This window comes from Humulus lupulus, chromosome 5, assembly GCF_963169125.1.
Source record: "Humulus lupulus chromosome 5, drHumLupu1.1, whole genome shotgun sequence".
Lineage (NCBI taxonomy): Eukaryota > Viridiplantae > Streptophyta > Magnoliopsida > Rosales > Cannabaceae > Humulus > Humulus lupulus.
In genome coordinates, this window is record NC_084797.1 from 236,004,054 (window position 1) to 236,025,449 (window position 21,396).

Below are 21,396 nucleotides of genomic sequence, written 5' to 3' on the forward strand. Positions count from 1 at the left end.
CTGTTTACTCAATTTAAATTAAGCTAAAAATGTGTAATTTCGTGTTTAAATAATCAGCGTATGCCAATATATCGCAGCTATAGGGGGCGATATATCGCAGCACGAAGATACGAAAAACACGAAACGTTGCACGATTGCCTCGGGCATACTGGCCCAGGTGATATATCGCCTACAGGGGGCAATATATCGCCCCTCTCAGCATATTTTGAAAGTTTTCAAAAACGTTCTCCATTCAAACCTTCAACCTCTTGATAAGTCCAGCATCTTTTTGAATGAGTCTTCAGCCTTTACTGAACGATAATTCAATTTATTTTCACTTAAAAAGCCATTATTTTTATTCAAGTTAAATGAAGATCTCTTCATTCCTAAACTCTATAAATAGGACCTAGTACCCAGCCATTTATTCATCTATTACTCTAAGTTCAGAGGCTGCAAATTGCTAGGTTATTGTGAGAGTGTAAACACTTGGGTTGGGGATCATAAGCTTGATCACTACAAGCTTACCAAACACTTGGGAAGTAAGGTTCTATACACATTTCGGTGTAAGGTTTAGATTGATCATATAAGTCTTCAAGGTATTTCCAAACTCTAGTCCATTTCTGTATTATGTTCTTTAAAAAATTCTCATAGTCTTCTACTCATTCTAACCTTATTCTTATTCTTGGTTAGGAAATCCAAGTTCTTAAGCACAAGGTTTTTGGTAATTATATTTTGATAGTATAGTTCCTTCTTCACTTTCATCCATTTTCTTCAATATACTCACCTTATTATAAATGGTTTTTAGGAGTGTTCCAAGGTCCCAAATCAGTTCCCATATCCCGGTTATTTTGGTAAGGAAAATAGGATAGGATTTATGTGTTATATGCTTTTATATGTTAGCTTATGATTTTATGTTATGTAATATGTTATGTTAAGTATGATTGTAGACTTGGGCATATGACCTATATGACTAACAAGCCCCAAATAGATTATGGGCATATGACTTGCTTAGCTAGCAAGACCCCACTAATCTAATGGGCATATGACTTGCTTAGTTTATGGGACCCCAAGTAATAATGGCCATTATAGTATGTATATGACATAAGTGTTATGGTATGTTTTTATGTTGCATTATGAATTTTTATGTATATGGCTATATGTTAGATTTTCCTTGTTGGGCATTAGGCTCATTCCTTTTATGTTTATATGTGCAGGAAAATAGCTATAGTGGCGGGAAAGGTTCGTGGATGCTTGGGGAATGTGTATTGAGGCGGAATGGATTCAAGGAGTCGAGAGTTTCGATTCGAGGATGTAGTTTTTGTTCTTATGGTTTTTATATGTATTTTTCCGCATTTTATTATGTAATCTCTTTTTAAATTATCATTATGTCATGTTTTGGTTTTAAAACAATGGGATCCCATATCCTAACTTAAACTTTATGTAAGTTTGACCTTTGTTTTTTCAAAGTTTTAATAAAGTTATGATCTTATCACTTGTAAGTGTTATTAAGAATTAGTGTTTATGTATAGTTTTCGTTAATGGTCCAAAAGTCTAGAGTAGTTGGGTCATTACATTCCAAGATGACGACTTACCTAGCCAAGGTGGAGAAAGAGCTATCAGAGTTTGAGTATGGCACTGTCGAACATATCCCTCGTGAGAAGAACGCTAACACGGACGCTTTGGCGAGGCTCGCCACCTCCAAGGAAGCTGAGACATTGAACGTAGTACCAGTGGAATTCTTGGAAAGCCCAAGCATGGCAGGAAACGCGATGGAGGTCAAGATGATTGACATTGGGCCGACCTGGATGACCCCCATAGTGGAGTATCTTATGACAGGAAAGCTACCTGAAGAGAGAAAGGACGCGAGAACGATACTCTATCAAGCCCCAAGGTATGTAGTTGTGGATGGAACGTTGTACTGACGTGGCCATTCCTTACCCCTTCTACGGTGTGTTTTGTCGGAGGAGGCCAAAACCATTATGTAGGAGGTACATGAAGGGTTCTGCGGGGATCATGCTGGGGGGAAAAACCTCACCTTAAAAATATTGAGGCAGGGTTATTTTTGGCCCACTTTAACAAAGGATTCCATCTCTCATGCTCAGAAATGCGATAAATGCCAACGCTTCGCCACAGTCGCGCGAGCTGCTCTGATCGAGCTAACGATGATTTCATCCCCATGGTCATTTGCAATATGGGGGATTGATTTAATAGGAGCCCTACCTATGGTAAATGGAGGAGTTCATTATGCGGTGGTGGCCATTGATTATTTCACGAAGTGGGTAGAGGCTGAGCCTCTAGCAACCATCACCTCAAAAAAAGTTATCGACTTTGTGGTCAAGAGTATTGTGTGCCGGTTTGGGCTACCCAAGAAGATTGTATTAGACAATGGAACTCAATTCGACAGTGATCTCTTCACCAAGTTTTGTGAAAAGCACGGTATAATTAAAAGTTTCTCTTCAGTGGCATACCCACAGGCCAATGGACAAGTCGAGGCTGTGAAACCCTTAAAGCAAGTCTTAAGAAAAAGTTAGATGAGGCCCAAGGAGTTTGGCCTGAGCAGCTCCCGTAGGTACTTTGGGCATACTGAACTTCACACAGGATCTCTACAGGGCACACCCCTTTCTCCCTGACTTTCAGAAGTGAGGCCGTCCTTCCCGTCGAAGCAAAAATAACCACGTACAGGCTACAGACATTCAGCCAGGAGCGGAATGATGAGTGCTTAATGCTTCGATGAACCTAATCGATGAGAAACGTGAGGATTCACAACTATAGCTCGTGCATTACCAGCAAAGAATCACTCGTTATTTTAATTCTTAGGTCAGAAGGCGTAGTTTCGGTTTGGGCGACCTGGTCCTCCGAAGGGTCTTTCTGGCGAACAAGGACCCTAAAGACAGTGCTTTAGGCCCGAACTGGGAAGGACCCTATCAGATCGTGGAAGTCATGCATGAAGGAACTTTCAAATTAGCTTGACCTAGTGGAGAAACAGTCCCACGGACCTGGAATGCCATGCACCTAAAGAAGTATTATCAATGATGATGCCATCCTATGTGAGGCTTTGTCCTATCTCACCTAAATGAAGGGATCTTCATGTATTTCTTGTTTTTTTTTATATAGTTTAAGCTTTGTCCTTTCTCAAGTGTATTTATATATAAGTTCAGGTAAAAGCAATTATATAAGCAACTGAAAAAGTTCACATTCTGGTTACTTGAGGGGCATAGGACCCGAGATAGATCAAGACATGTTCGCCAATGGAGTATGAGTTTGAAACATTTAAAATCCTGGATATAACCAGGTACAAAACCCTGGATACAACCAGGTTCTGAACTTAGAAGCTAGCAAAATTGATTAACCAATGTTTTTTTTAAACAAACACGAGATGTCAATAAATCTAGCGCGAACTAAGTTTAAAACATTTAAAATCCTGGATATAACCAAGTACAAAACCCTGGATACAAGCAGGTCTTAAACTTAGAAGTTAGCAAAATTTGAAAATTCGATGGCTTCCATAAAAGCTCGAGATATCAATAAACCTAATGAGAACTAAGTTTGAAATATTTCAAACCCTGGATATAACCGAGTCCAAGGCCTGATACTTAACAGGTATGATATAAATCAACACATTAATTTGGGATATAACCAAATTCAAAATATTTATCTCGATCTAAAAATCGATTCCTAAGATTTTGAGTGTGCAAGTCTAAAAAAGCATAAACATGAGAGACAATCAAGGAAAAGGCAAATATATTAAAAGTTAGATATGTGAATTAAAAACAAATTGTCTTGAGGAAAAATAACCTCAAACTAGGCCAAAAGGCGAATGTTTACAAACAAACAAAAAATAGTAAACTCAACCAGTATAAGGACAAGGAGTATGACTATTAAGTAAGAAAGAATGATTTCGCGAGGTGAGAAAAGAAAAAAGACTTATGAGGGCGATTGAAGTATCGATGCTCGCAGTTGCGGAACCCATTCGACATAAAGAATTGGTCCTTGAAGTCATTGGGGTGGCTGGGGAGCTCGATCACCGGGGCTGAATTTGGGAACCGGGTGAGGTAGTAGAATCCATCACCTCGGCCTTTTTTCTCCGGGTTAGCCTTGAGGCAGAAAAAATAGAGGATGTCCGCCGGAGTGGGGACCTCCCACTGGTGTTCTAAAAAGAGGTATTTCAGCCCCTCCAGAAGCCGGTATGAGTTGTGTAGAGTCCAAGAACTTTACTTAGCTAATTATTTAGTAGTATTATAGTATGTATAGTATTATCTTTGTAACTGTGGATTTTTGATTCAGACCGGGAATTATTTGGACACTCATAGTAGTACTTATAGATTTTCTAAGTTTAACCTATAGTTTAAGAATATTAAGTATAACCTAAGGTTTGATTATATGACTGATATTAAGGATAATATTTGTTATATTATAAGGTTTAGATATCAACCAATAGGATTTTAAGCACATGTTATGAATGGGTGATTAAGGATTAAGTATTTTTGAGGATTAAATTAAATAAGGGTAAAGTTTGAATGTTATAAGGTCAGTCAGCAGCTTTGAATACGTTGAGGGCTTAGTCAAGGCTGTTTACTCCATTCAAACTTAGCTAAAAATGTGTAATTTCGTGTTTAATTAATCAGCGTGTGCCGATATATCGCAGCTATAGGGGGCGATATATCATAGCACGTAGATACGGAAAACACGAGACGATGCATGGTCGCCTCGGGCATACTGGCCCAGGCGATATATCGCCTCCTCCAGCATGTTTTCAAACATTTTTGAATTCTTTTCCTTTCAGCCATTCAAACTCCTTCCTAAGTCCAGCATCTTTTGAACGAGTCTTCAGCCTCTGCTGAACGATTATTCAAATTATTTTCACCTAAAAAGCCATTATTTTTATTCAAGTAAAATCAAGATACTTTCATTCCCAAACTCTATAAATAGGACCTAGTACCCAGCCATTATTCACCTTTTGCTCTAAGTTCAGAAGCTGCTAGTGTTAAGTGAGTGTGAGAGTGTAAACACCTGGTTTGGGAAAATCATAAGCTTAAACATCATAAGCTTATCAAACACTTTGGGAAGTGAGGTTCTATAGTATTTCGGTTGTGGTGTAGATTGGTCTTTCAAGTCTTTGAGGTAAACCAAAACTCTAGCTCATTGTTTTATGTTATTTTCTTTCTCATAGCCTTCTATTCAGTTTCCTAACCTCATTCTTATTTTGGTTAGGAAATCTAAGTTCTTGAGCACCTAAGTTTCGGTAAGCATGTTTCTCAAATGGTTTAGTCTTCCCATTCCTTTTCATCTCTTTTCCTTCTTTAGACTCACTCTTGTTCATTATGGTTATTAGGAGTGTTCCAAAGTCCCAACGCTGTCCACATATCTTGGTAACTTTTGTAAGGAAAATAGGCTAGAATCAATATGTTATATGTTATATGCTTATGTTATCTTATGTTTTATGTTATTAAATGTGCTATGATATGTATGCATGTATGTTTGTAGGCTTGGGAATATGACCCATATGACTAACAAGACCCCAAATGGGTTATGGGCATATGACCTACTTAGCTAGTAGGACCCCACTAATCCCATGGGCATATGCTTGTTTAGTCTATGGGACCCCAAGTAATAATGGCCATTATAATAAGTGTATGTTATACGTACTATGTTAAGTCTTTATGTTTCTTATGAAATTATGTTTATGACTATGTGTTAGATTTTCCTTGCTGGGCATTAGGCTCATTCCTTTTTGTTTTATGTGCAGGAAAATAGCTTTAAGAGGCGGTAAGATTCGTGGACGCTTAGAGGATGTGTATCGATGGTGAATGGAGTCAAGGAGCCGAGCGTTATTCAATTCTAGGATGTAGTTTCTGTTTTATGTCTTTTACATGTATTTTCCGCACTATTTATGTAATGTCTTTTTATCTTAAATCATGTTTTGTTTTTAAAGACAATGGGATCCCGTATCCTTTTTGGTATTTATGTAAGTAACTTTTATTTCTTCAAGTTACCTAATAAAATTATGGTATTTTTGCAAATGTAAGTCTTAGTAAGAATTTGTATGTATAGTTTCGTTAATGGTCCAAAAGTCTAGATTAGTGGGTCATTACAAGTTGGGGGGGAGCTGAAACAGCGCCAACTTCACATAGTTAAGGAAGTCAACGAAGTATTGATCAAGGGGAAGGAAGGCCCCTGCCTTTATGTGCTATTCACTCTAGGCCGCAAAGTCATCCTAGAGTGGCGCATAACTCTGTTCCCCTTCGAACGGAGGGCGGACAATAAGGACACCGGACCCAACCTCTATGTTGTGGCTCAACATTATTTTATTGACCCTTCCTTAGGTCGTGATCTTGGAGACAATTGTCTCTGCCTCAAAGAACGCATTAGGATCAACACGATCTCTGTAACGCCCTACTACCTTAGAGCCGTTACTAAGTAAGTTTAAAATGTGCAATTAACTCGCTAAACGAGGTTTTTAGAACAAAAGTGTGATTAAACAAAAATCAAGGTTGTAATCTTTAAAAGTACCCTATTTCATTGAAAATTCCGAGAGTTTAACATTTGGGATCCCAAAATAAAGGTTATAAAATATTTACAACTCAAAATAGGTTTACATATGACTAATTATAAAAAACGTAGTTTAAAACAGCCATTTCTCAAAATTCCCCCAACCAAAGCAGTCGGGCAGGCCAAACATGTACGCGTCGCTCCACGCTCTCCGTACTCATGGCTGGTTGACTTTTGCCTTGCCCTTACCTGCAACACAGAGCACCTGTGAGCCGAAGCCCAGCAAGAAAACTCACACAGCACATAACATATGCATATTATATAACCAACATATCAGGCAATCCACAGATAAAACAGATAGTCCATCAGACCAAGCAAGTACGGCCATGCCGTCCCAGAAGCGCTACTAAAGCCTGGGATCTCGGTTCTCACCGTAAGGATATCCCATGTATCCATTGGGGTCTCACCCTAACTATAAGCACTCCATGTGCTAAGTGTTATTCCCGACCCCACTGCTGTTCTCGGCCCTTTGCCGTTCCCGGCTCCTTTGCCGTTCATTCTACTATATCCACATATAGCATTCTCAAACAACATTCAAACATATAATAATTCAATCAAGGCTACACCCTAACAACAATACAATCTAGGGTCGTGCCCTGCAACAACACTATGGGCCCATGCCCTGCTCTACGGGTGTTACAGTTCTCTTACCTATATCCCGAGCTTCACAATGCACCAAAGCCACGAGCACAGTCCTCTATCCCGAGCCTCTCCGAAAACCTAGTCACAACACATATAAAACATCCTTTAACACTAACCAATCCAAAACCACCTCCCGAGACCAATCCCATACTCTCGGGACCTCCAATTTCCCAAAACAACACAACGGAAACATCCCTCGAGCCCCCGGATCAAATGCCCAAAAATGCAAAATTACCCTGGCCTGAAAATAGCCTAGCGCCACGGCGCTACCCTTGAGGGCCGCGGCGCCCAGCAAGTCAGAGAGTACCCCCAGCCTTGATGCAGCCTCGCGCCGCAGCGCCAAAGAACAGGGCCGCGGCGCCCCTTCGCGAACCCAGAAATCTGGGTTTTCCCCGAGCCAAAACACTCCCAACTCAACCCCAATGCATACCTAAACCCCAGAATCAATTTAAAACCCCAAATAAACCATTTAACAACCTATAAACATCAACAACAAGCTCAATTACACAATTACACCCAAAATCCACACTTGAGTTTTAGATTTCAGAAACTTAAACCATGGCTTCTAAAACTTAGACAATAGCTTGAAAAGTATAACCCATGCTTCTAAAATCTCAAACCACATCAGATACGAAATTCAAACATGTTTAAAACCCTTACCTCAATCAATACTTCAGCTTGAATTCTCTTCAATCTCAGCTTCAAGCCACTTCCCCCTTTGATTATCCAAACTGAATTCCATGCAAACCAGACATAATTTTCTTTAAATTCCCACACTTAATCTCTAAAATCACACTTACACTCAAACCAAAAACAGAGCATAACTCTTACCTCTGAACAATCTTAGCCTTATCTTGATTTTGGTTGCCTCAAACCTCTTGATTCTCCTCCTAAGTTTCAAATTCAGCTTTCTTCTTCTTCTCTTCTAGCTTTTTCCTCAAATTTCAGCATAAACCCAATTGTGACCAAGTGTAAAACGTGAATCCCGTTTTCCCCCTGCTAAAGGTTATCTAAAATTCTACCTAATGACCATTTTACCCCTCCATAAAAATCCTTTCCTAACTAAACCTCAAGGGCATCTTGTCATTTCACCTTTCCTACAACTTTACCACTTTCTCATCTAAAATTGTTACTCTTGACAGTTACCAATGGTTACTCAAGTTACTCTATTACCATTAACCATTAATTCCCAAACTCATCTTTGCAAAATTCCCCAAAATACCCCTAGGCTCCTCCCGAGCCGGGTATTAAATCCTGTTGTGACTTTATACTAATTAGCTCCCTAGGACCGTCTCGACACGTGCATCACAATAATATCACCACTCACACGTGGTATAAATCGTATAATTCAATTATCACATTTATGCCCTCAACGGGCTAGAATTACCAATTTACCCCTAACAAACAAACGGGGCCCACATGCATATTTATTCCACCTAAACATGCATTCTAATCACATATTCATTTAAATTCATATATTATCATATTAATTCACTTATTGCCCTCCAGGCACGCTAACCCAGGTCCTAAACCTTATTAGCAAATTGGAGTGTTACAATTATCCCCTCCTTACAAGAATTTTGTCCTCGAAATTACTTGAACAACTCGGGATGCCGCTCCCGCATATCAGACTTAAGCTCCCACGTCGCCTCTTCAACCTTGCTGTTTCTCCACAGCGCTTTAACCAAGGCGATGGTCTTGCTCCGCAAGACTTTATCCTTCCTGTCAAGGATCTGAACAGGCTTCTCTTCGTATGATAAACCCTGATCCAGCACCAAATTCTCATAGCTCAACACATGAGTAGTATCTGACACATATTTCCGGAGCATGGATACATGAAACACATCATGAACCCCTGATAGAGCTGGAGGCATCGCTAACTTATAAGCTACCTCTCCAACCTGTTCCAGAACCTCAAAGGGGCCAACAAACCTGGGACTCATCTTGCCCCGAACACCGAATCGTTTCACTCCTCTCGGGGGTGAAACCTTGAGGAATACATGATCGCCAACCTGAAACTCTACACTCCTGCGTCTCAGATCTGAGTAACTCTTCTGGCGACTCTGGGAGGCGAGCATACGAGCTCTAATTCTTTCAATTGCCTCATTGGTCCTCTGTACCATCTCAGGACCTAAATATCTCCTCTCACTGGTCTCATCCCAGTGTATCGGTGATCTGCACTTTCTCCCATACAACATCTCATACGGAGCCACTCCGATAGTCGCCTGATAGCTATTATTGTACAAGAACTCAATCAATGGAAGATACTCACTCCAGGATCCCCCAAAGTCCAACACACAGGCTCGTAACATATCCTCCAATATCTAAATCGTCCTTTCAGACTGCCCATCTGTCTGAGGATGATAAGCGGTACTGAACCGTAGCTGTGTGCCCATTGCCTTCTGCAGGCTCTCCCAAAACTTGGAGGTGAATGTGGGGTCTCTGTCAGATACTATCGACCTCGGAGCCCCATGAAGTCGAACAATTTCCTTCACATATAGCTCAGCATACTGTTCCACAGTATAAGTTGTTCTCACAGGTAAAAAGTGGGCAGACTTAGTATACTTGTCCATAATCACCCACACCGAATCATGCTGACCCACGGTCTTTGGCAATCCAACCACAAAGTCCATGGTAATATCATCCCATTTCCACTCGGGAATCCCTAGAGGTTGCAATAACCCTGCTGGCCTCTGATGTTCAGTTTTAATCTGTTGACAAGTTAAACACCTAGCCACATAATCCACCACATCCTTCTTCATGCCGGACCACCAGTACAAAACTTTCAAGTCTTGGTACATCTTCGTAGTACCTGGGTGTAAAGAGTAAAGAGTGGTATGAGATTCATCCAGAATCTCCCGCCGAATATCTGGATCTGTCGGAACACAAATTCGTCCCTTGTACTTCAATAAGCCCATCTCTGAGATAGAGAAGTCCTTAATCGTTCCAGCTACGACATTCCCTCTACGTTCAACTAATTGGGAATCCCTTCCCTGTGCTTCCTTAATCCTTTCAAGGAGAGTTGACTGAAGAGTAATGTTGGCTAACCTACCAACCACTATGTAATGCCCCAAATTTCCTAATAAGGTTTAGGACCTTGATTAGGAGGCCGGGAGGGCCATAATTGCTTTATTATGCTATTTAATGATAATATGCATGTTTAGGTGTATTAAATATGCATGTGAACCCATTTGTGATTAATTGGGTGATTTTCATATTTTGGCCATTTCGGGCATTTTTGGCATATATGTGAAATGGGCGTGGTGCCTTGTTATTATCTGGTTATGCCAGGGTTACCCAGCACAAGACGATCCTAGGAGGTAAGCTAGTGGGAAAGTCACAACGGGATTTAAGCTTGACTTGGAGTAAGTCAAGGGGTATTTAGAGCATTACCGGGTTATTGGGTAATGGGAATTAATATTTGGTGATAAATTGGGAGTTAGTAAGACCAAGGGGAAATTCTGGAAGTTTTGACTATAATGTCCCCGGGGGTGTTTTCGGGACCCCGAGCATTAGGTTTTATTGGAAGCTACTTAAGCTTGAAGTAACCTTTTAAGAAAATAAAAAGAACGTTATGTACGCTCTCTCTCCCTAAATTTCCCTTTTCGGTTTCGATTGCGTTTTCGAAGGTATCTTGAGTTCTAGGACTTGGATTCAAGCGAGGATCGAGGCATAGCAATCCTAAGGAGAATTAGAAGCTTATTAGCCGGAGGATTTAGTTGGAAACAACTCAATCGGAGGTAATTCAAGTTTAAGTTTTAAGTTTATAAAAGTTTTTAAGCTTGAATTGGACTTTGTGAATCGTTGAGTTTTTAGTTTGTTTGAACCTCGGGTTTTGGTGGTTTTGGATCATTGGGGAGTTTGGGAACTTTGATTTAATGATTTGGGAATGTTTAGACATGTTTTTGGGAAGTTTTAAAAGGTTAAAACGAAGGGAAAATGGCTGCCCCGAAGTTGGGTCGCGGCCCTGTTCTTGGGCGCCGCGGCCCTTGCTCGAAGAAGCAGGTGCCAGGATTTGGCCTTGCTGGGCGCCGCGGCCCTTGAGGGAGGGCGCCGCGGCCCTAGCCTCAGAGAACCCTGGGGGCCGCGGCCCAAGGTGCTAGGGCCGCAGCCCTTGCCCTGTTTTCACCCCGTTTGCTCGTTTTGACCCCGGAAACATGGTTTTAGGCCTCGGGATCATTCCTACTACCCGGATTAGTGAGGATTGATGTCTTGGAGGCTAAGTTTTAGTTCAAGGGTTGGTTTTAGAACTTGAACTCATTGGGTTACCATTTGTGGTTGTGACTAGGTTAACACTAAAGGCTTGGAATCAGGATCGTTCTTGTGGCTCCTTTGTTGGTAACCTGTGCTTGGACCCAAGGTAAAAAAATTGCACCCCATATGTGACATGCATGGCTATGATTGATGCATGTTGGATGTTTAAATGTAAACATTGATAGCATGATGAATGCTTGGCAATCTTGCCCATTTGCATATGATTATTATTGAGGCATGCTGGATGATTAAGTGTGATGCATGTGATGCACGAGAAACATGTGATTAGGGCATGCCATGAATGATGAATATGAGATTGGTCAGAGCTTGAGTCTCTGTGTTTGTGCACGATTATGATTATGCTAGCAACTGTTTAGTAAGCATGCTGAATGCCCTACTCTTGGATAATTGACATATGATACACATTGGTAGCATTTCTTACTCATGCATGGCTCTGACTAATTAGTCAGAATTGGCAAAGGTGCTAGTACCACTGTGAAGCCGTGACTCACTAGTCAGGTTCGGCAGTGGTGCTGGGCACTGGTCACGCACTGACTAATTAGTCAGGTTTGGCAAAGGTGTTAGTATCAACTGTGAAGCCGGACTCACTAGTCAAGTTCGGCAGTGGTACTGGGCACTGGTCACATTGTGCTAACTCACTAGTCATGACAACCCTAGTGTGTAGTGCAAGCTTTTTCGATTGGACCTAATCGACCCTCTGCATTGAATGACTCAAAGAGCATTAATGCAGGACCGACCTCAAGTTCGATGAATATAAACAAGCATTTATCTAGCCAAGGGCTAGCCATGTAGAGCCATTGCGGGAAATGGGCACCGGGCCCCTAGTGACTTGGTTGTTAGTCACTCAGTATGGTTTACTAGAACCTCAAGTGATATTCACTCGTCTGATCAGGGCTATGAGCTCTGTATGATCATTTTGATCATCATATGCATGGCTTGGGCACTGAGGCCCCTAGTGACTTGCTTGTTGGTCACTCAGCATGGTTTATCGGAACCTCTAGTGTTACGACACTCATCTTATTAGGATTGACTTGATAGTCTTCCAATCAGAAGGCCAGGACTTCTTGTCCTGGATACCCCAGCATCTGTTTGAATTCATTTGCATGTTGAATAGAGCTATGATTGCTAGGCATGCCAGATATGATTTGATATTATGATATGACTGTTTATGAGCATATGAGTTTTCTTGCTGGGCTTCGACTCACGGGTGCTTTGTGGTGCAGGTAAAGGCAAAAGAAAGCTGGACCATACTTGAGTTGGAGAGCTTAGGTGATGACGTGTACATATGCAGCTGCTCGACCAATACTTGGGCGAGGTTTGAAAGTGGAACTAGGGCTGAACCCTGTTTTGCCGCTTAGAACGGCCTGTTGTAAACACTTTCTTGTAATGAACTCTGAAATTATATTTTTGGGATCCCAATGTATATATTAAACGTTCTAGTGAGACGTTATATCTTAACCAAAGTTTTAACCCCTAAACCGCTAATCACACTTAGTTACACGTTTATGGCCAAATGACTCGATTAGCGAGTTTAGCACTGTTTGCAATGTGCACTGTAGCGGTCCCTGGAGTTGGGGCGTTACACACTAACTCTATACCTGCTCTGGTCATCTCCTCAGCTAGTCCGTCTGATACTTGCCTCGAACTAAACAACTGTCCTGGGCCCTTCCGGCTCAATGCATCAGCCACTACATTAGCCTTCCCAGGATGGTATAGGATGTCACAATCGTAATCCTTTACCAACTCCAACCATCGTCTTTGACGCATGTTCAAATCTTTCTGAGTAAAGAAATACTTTAGACTCTTATGATCAGTGTATATCTCGCACCTTTCACCATACAGGTAATGTCTCCAAACCTTAAGTGTGAATACCACTGCAGCCAATTCCAGATCATGCGTGGGATATCTCTGCTCATACTCTTTTAATTACCTCGATGCATAAGCTATTACCTTCCCAGCTTGCATCAACACACAACCCAAACCCTGTCTGGAAGCGTCACAGTAAACCACGAACTTCTCATTGTCTGTTGGCAGGCTCAACACTGGTGCAGTAATCAATCGCCGCTTCAATTCCTTGAAGCTATTCTCACACCGATCCGTCCACACATACTTGGTCTTCTTCCTTGTCAACTCTGTCAATGGAGTAGCAATTCGGGAGAACCCCTCTACAAATCGCCGGTAGTACCCCGCCAATCCGAGAAAACTTCTGACCTCAGGAACACTGCTCGGTCTAGGCCAATCTCTCACTGCCTCTATCTTACTTGGGTCAACCAGTATCCCCTCCTTACTAACAATATGGCCCATAAATGTAACTTGCGGTAACCAGAACTCGCACTTGCTAAACTTAGCATATAACTTATGCTCTCTCAGTCGCTGCAACACCAGGCGTAGATAATGCTCATGCTCTGTCTCTGACTGGGAGTATACTAGTATATCATCGATAAATACTATCACGAACTTATCCAGGTAGTCCTTGAAAATTCTATTCATCATATCCATGAAAGCTGTTGGGGCATTGGTTAATCCAAAGGACATAACCAGAAATTCATAGCGCCCATACCTTATCCGAAAAGCAGTCTTTGGTATATCCTCCTCTTTAATCCTCAACTGATGATAGCCTGACCGAAGATCAATCTTCAAAAGCACCGCACTCCCCTGCAACTGGTCAAATAAATCATCGATCCTAGGCAGTGGATACTTATTCTTAATGGTCAACTTGTTCAATTCTCTGTAGTCTATACACATTCTAAGCGATCCATCCTTCTTCTTAACAAATAGCACTGGAGCACCCCATGGCGAAAAACTCGGTCTAATGAACCCCAAATCCAATAGCTCCTGTAACTGAATCTTCAACTCTTTTAACTCTGTTGGAGCCATTCTATAGGGTGCCCTGGACACTGCTCTGCTCCCGGTGCCAACTCTATGATGAACTCGATCTCCTGCTGCGGCAGCAATCCTGGCAAATCTGCTGGAAATAGGTCTGGGAACTCACAGACCAATCTGTTTCATTTGGTCCCACTGTCACCACCTTAGAGGTATCTACAACACTTGCTAGGAATCCTATGCAACCTTCCTGCATCAGGTCTCTAGCCTTCAGTGCTGAGATCATAGGCACTCGCGGTCCATTCACCGTCCCCACAAACACAAAAGGTACTTCGCCTTCTGGTTCAAAAGTCACCATACGCCGCTTGCAATCAATCGTTGCTCCATACCTCATTAACCAATCCATCCCTAATATCATATCAAAATCATCCATGTCTAATTCAACCAGATCAACAAACAATTCCCTACCATCTATCTCTACTGGTAATGCTCTAACCCATCTCCTAGAGACTACCAGTTCTCCTGTTGGTAACAAAGTCTGAAAACCCCTAGTATACACAATACTAGGTCTACAAAGCTGGTCTATCACCCTAGCAGATACAAATGAGTGGGTAGCCCCTGAATCAATCAATGCAGTATACAAAGAACCAGCGCTAGAGATTTGACTTGTCACAATTGAGGGACTAGCCTCCGCCTCAGTCTGAGTCAAAGCGAATACTCTGGCAGGAGCGAGACTGTCTCCCTGCTTTGGCTCCTCTTTCTTGGCTTGTGGGCAGTCTTTCTTCAAATGGTTGGCACTCCCACAAATAAAACATGCCCTAATCCGGCACTCACCCTGATGTTGTCGTCTGCACCGAGGACACACTGGAAAACTCCTCCAGTTGTCACCTCCGCCCTGACGGCCACCAATAGAACCTCGTACCCTCCTATCAGAACTAGGGGGAACGCGTGAATCTGGAACCCTTCTTTTCTTATCACTGGGGCCACTACCCCGACTAGACCCAACAAAAGGAGGCACCGTCCTCCTGACATCGCGCCTAACAGCGCTGTCTTTCCATATCTGATCCTCAGCCCTTTCTGCAGTAAGGGCCTTATCCACTGCTTGAGCATAAGTAGTAGTCTTTGAACTCAAGGTAATATTCACATCACGGGCGATCATCACATTCAACCCCCGTATGAATCTATCTCTCCTGGCCGCATCCGTCGGCACTAGGTCTGGCGCAAACTTCAGAAGGTGACGTCATAAAACACGAGCAGGGACTTAGGGGGCAAATGTGCATTCTAAAACTTAGCACGAGTCTTTTCATTAGCTTGTGTACAGCTGGCGAGTAAAGGACTATAATAAATGATCCATTAGTCCATATTTTCTCCGTCAAGGGCAGCACAGTTCCCCAGGTCAATAACTCGAGCTGGGTGATGGACCCAAAACAGGTATGTTTTAAATATTTATAAATCGCAAGCGCACGAATCGTTCATATAGAATAGTGATCGTGTAAGCAAGGATGTCGAACCCAAAGGAGTTGTCTAAAATTGAAAAGAAAATTATTTTAAATCAAAATTAATAAATTCTAACCTAGCTCCAAAGATTGATGGGATTTTTGTATAATAAAAATAAAATAAAAGACAATAGTATTGGAATTAAAGACAATATATATAAATAAATAAAAGACAATATATATAAATATAAATTAATAATAGAAATGAAAATGGTAAAATAAGATTATTAAGGATTAAAATCCACAAAATATAAGTTCAATAATATTTATAAGTACATTGATTCCCAAGTTTTAGTGATAGTTAAAATAAATCAAACTATCATTTTCTAAATAGATTTATAATTTTAAGCACAAATTATTTCTAAAAATATAGGATTTTTCTTCACTTTTCAAAATTATAATTTCAAAGCATTTAGTGTAAATCAATCTAATGAAATAACAAATAAATCAATGAACATTATTTATAAGGCAAAACATAATATTTTTGTTCTAAGCATGGATGTGTACAATTTAATGACACATCTTACACAAAGAATATTATGATTTTGCACTAATGAATAACAAAGTGTAAATATGTGCTAACAATCCAAAATACATGATATTTAAGATGAAAGAAGATATTTGAAGAAGAAAATTCCATAAACTTTGTTGCACAAAATGGGAAATCAACATACAAAATAAACACTATCTAGTTACATATTGTTTCATCATCACCTTAATAATCTTAAAAAGATTAGAAACACATAACTAGAATAACAAATACAAATTAAAAATTACAAACATAAATAGGAAAATTTGGAGGATGAACCCCCAAATTGTTCCTCTAAAAATACATAGAAAAAAATAAAAAGAAGAAGAAGATGAAGAATAGAGAGGTTTTGAAATGTGTAGAGTTTTTGGTATGGTCACCTCCCTCTCAATTGGACACCCTAAATGGTCTTCAAAACTCCCTATTTATAGCCAAAAATAAGGTATTAAAATAATCAATTCAAATGAATTAAATTGATTAAATTAATTTAATTAATTATAATATGGCAAATAGGGATAAATTATAGGGTGTAATAATTATGTTTTGGGGTAAAAAGTGTAGAAAGTGAGGTAAAAAATGTGGTATTTTTGGCAAAGGGAACAAGGGTACAAAAGTGAGCCTTTGTTGGGCTCAAGGAAAAAATGGCATGCAAATGGGTGGCTATTGTGGCTGCTGCATGGCTGGTTGGTCTGGCGTGGGCCTGGGCTCTTTTGGGCTTGGAGCAGCTGAAGGGAAGAGTCATGTGTTGGTGCTGGCCGAATGGGTGAAGGAGTGGGGCAGCTTGTGACTTGGCTGTTGACTGAAGGAGTTGGAGCGTGGAGGAGGAGCTGCTGAGCATGGCATGATGGCTGGAGCATCAAATGGCTTCGTGGGCCTGGACTTGGGCCTTGGCTGAAAGTGTTTCAAAAATGCCATTTTCTACTTTTTTTTTTCAGCTTTTTATCATTTTTTCCACACATACAAATACAATATAATCCCTACAAAATAAACATAAAATAAATCATAATAAAATATTTTCAACTATAACATAAATCAATTTAATTCTTTGAAAATATTAATTATAACTTAATTTATATTTTACATTTAAGTTCAATAATATAACATTTTTTTACCACAAATTAAACTACAATATATTACAACAAAATAACTATAAAAACACACAAAAATATATAAAATCAAAAGAAGACTAATAAATTCAAAATTACTTAAAAACTTAATAAATTAATTAAAAACTCAAGAATTAAGCAACAATTAGCACATAAAAAGTGGTAAAATAACTCTATTTTGTAGAGTTATCACTGGGGAATACAAAGCAATAAGTACGAGCTTGTAATGATTATAAGGCATAGCATCCATGACATGAGCTCACAGTGCATTCAGCTCGAGGTACGCTAGAGACCTGACGTATCCTTGGATCCCTAGAAACCCGGATACGTTATATAGACGTGCATGGTCAGACATGGCATGTTCGCCGATCCCTGAAAACCCGGACACGTAATATAATCATGCATGGTCAGGCATGGCATGTCCAAGTATCCCTGAGGATCCAAGGTCAGTTTTACTTAATGATCAGACCATGCCTTAGGATAAATTGTAATATTTATAATTAGTGTTGTACAGGTAACACTGGGGGTTAAGTCACGTGATGACCCCAAGGCTTGTCCAAGAATTTTCTCTATAAATACTAAGATCTTAGATAGGGAAAAGAGAGATAATTTTCTGTAATGTAAAAACTCTGTCAAAATTGAGAGAGAAAAACAATAATAATATAGCCTCGTGGACTAGGTGGATTTTAACCACTGAACCACTTAAAAAGACGAGTGTTCTTGAGAATCAATTTCTTAATACGGTTCATCATTAAGCACTAATTCATCCCAGATATATTCTTAATTCACTGTTAACGAAGAGCCGTGTCAACAAAACTATAATTTAAAGTTTTAATATTTTTTTATTAAATTTATCTATTAAAAAATAAATTGTTTTTTAAACTAACAAGTTTTCTTGCCGTCGACATTCGTTAGTGGTCATTCTTCTTTTGTCGTTTTCATTTTGTATTGTGATTTTTCCTTTGTTATTTTCTTCTTTCACACCAATTTACTATATATAATACTACTTTATATATATATCTACTACTATATAATAAAGATGAATAGTCAAACATTCAGCCTATTTTTTCTGCTACCTTCATATCTTTGAACCATTAGTTGTATATATATTTTAAGAAATCTCAATCATTCACCATGGATAAATTAAAGTTCTAATGCCTATATCATAAAAACAAATTATTTTGAAAAGTGTGTATCATTATCTTGTTTATTTTTCATCTTTCTTTGATTTTTCTTCTTGAGCTTTATGCGTTTTTCATTTGATCATTTTCTATCGAATGATATTTTAATATTTAGAATAAAATAAAATGAAATGCTAAGTGTCAAAGAAGTTGATTTCCTTGGATAATCTTTCATAGAAATGTGTACAAATATGGATGAACTTAATGTATTACTTCCATTCTTCCTTCATTTTATCTTCCTTTGTTTTGTCTTTAGTGTATTTTACTTTTAACTAGCTTGTAAATTGAAAAAACTGATATTTACCATTTAGTTTTTGATGTTATTATATTCATATATTATTGAGCTTATTTTATCATTTTAATAATAAAACTTACCGGATATGTGCTTGGTACTCTTTTCAAATTTTTTTTATATAATTTAGTAAATAAAATTTGTTCATATTATGTCATATATTAAAACAAAATTTCCACTTTATTCTTTTGTACCTTATTTAAATACTTACTAACATATTTTGTATTTTTAATAATTTATCAAAATATATAATTTTATAAAAAATATCTGTTAAATTTAATTTTGATTAAAATTAATTTTTCTAAATGTATTATTTTTAATTAACGGGAGTATGTGCCTTAGGCACATACCTACAAACTAGTATATATCTCTTCTATATAATAAGTGTGATAACATAAGTTCTTAGTTTTAACGGTTTTTTATTTTTTTTAATGTTAACTTTAACGGAGTATTCTTATATTTAATAGAATATTCTTATATTTAATGGTAGTTTGTAAACATTTATGCTTAAATAAAATAAATAATTAAAAAAATTAAAGTAGGATATTTTTGAGATATTTTACAATGATAATTATTTAAAAATAATAAATAATTAAACAAATTAAAATATTATATTTTTCAGATATTTTACAATAATAATTATTTTAAAATAATAAATAATTAAACAAATTAAAATGTGATATTTTAAAGATAATTTACAATAATAATTAATTAAAAATAATAAAATCATACGTTTTATAACTTAAACAAAATTTAATTAAACTTAAACAAAATTTAATTAAACTTAAACTCACTTATTAGAATAATATCATATTAAACATATAATATAATCTACTGTGAATTAGCAATATTTTTTTAAAAAAAACTAGCAAGAAACTTAAATTTAAAATCTACGTATAATATTTAATATTACATTAAACAAATAATATATAATCTCTTATTGTCACTCTCAAATTCAAAAATTAGAACAAACATAAATTTAAACAAAAATAAATAAATTATTTAATTAAAATAGGATATTTATTTAAAAATTTATATCACATTAATATAAATTTAATAAACAACAATTAATAAATAAAACTAATCAAATACGCATATTACATGCTTGTATCTAGTGTCTATATATATATATATATGTATATATAGAAAAACTAAGAATTAATTATTTAGAATGGTAATTATTTACACGTATCAACTATTAACTATATCATAATTTATAAGGAGAATTCTGGCGTCCCTCACTCACAGGACTGAGTCCTTCATGTGGGGCCCATATTTTTGCCAAGTGTCAAATTTATATTGGTATTAAAATGTTGACTTTTTAGTATTTTGACTTGGTATAACCAGTTGTATTTTTTTAGCTGGCAACAGTTTAAATAAGTGAGGGTAGAAGCGTAATTTTAGGTCTAATAAATTGTACAGTTGAGGGTTTTATAGTAAATTTATGTAAGAGTTGAGACTTATTTACGATTGTGGACACGTAACTATTTGACTGCTGCTAAGTAACTATTATAATTGACTTAGACAAATGTATAATAAAATAACGTAACAAAAACTGAAGTTGTTTTATTTTTTTTATGCGGTATAAGAAATGAATATAATGTGGTGGCAAGTTTTTAATATTAATAATAATTTTTTTTTAAATGTATTGATTAATATTATATGTAACAATATTTAACAAACTACTAATTTGGTGGCTTTTGCCTATGGACATGGAGGGTGTACAAGTTCATATATGCATTGCTCAAATTGTCCATGTTTTTGGTCCACTTCATTTGCATCAGTTTTGTCTTCTTCATGAACTTTTCCTAAGCCATTTCCATGGAAGCCAGCTACGAGGTAAGAAAAGAGATGTCAAAGGTTGAAGCATTGTACATGGTCTCTAATGCACTCTGGTCGGTAGCCAACCTGAAGTTCTCTTCTATGAGATAGTTGATGTACTCCATTTGCTCAAGCCGTAGTTCAGCAAAGTGTGGGCAGCCAAACACATGTTTCTTTCCAGAGGGTGTGTACTCCATCATAAATATAAAATGAAGACCAAGTGAAGACAGTGGTTGATTATGTGATGGGGGTGAGGAGAACCATGAAATTTATGTATATATTTATATAAATGACAAATAAGATCATCAAGTAAAACTAGAAATGTGGTAACTTGTGCGAAGACGTAGTTGATATTCAAATATTATTAATCAACCACTTAGTACACCATTTTATGTAGAAAGATATGTGTTACGTTATTACAGGAAGATCATAATTTATGTTTATGGGCTAATTTGTTACGTACGACTTGCGATTTGTTTTTTTCGCAAGCTACTTTTATTACGTGGCATCTCAGACGCTGAAACACGTAACTCCTTATACAACGTTGTCCATGATGACTTTCCTTTGGCATGAAAAATGGAGTAAATTAATCATTATGAATCTTGTCCGCAGACAATGTATCAGCCCACCTACATGTGTTCTAAGAAAATAATTTATATAACAAAAGTAAAACATTCTACTGTAATCCCAAGTAGTGAGTGTG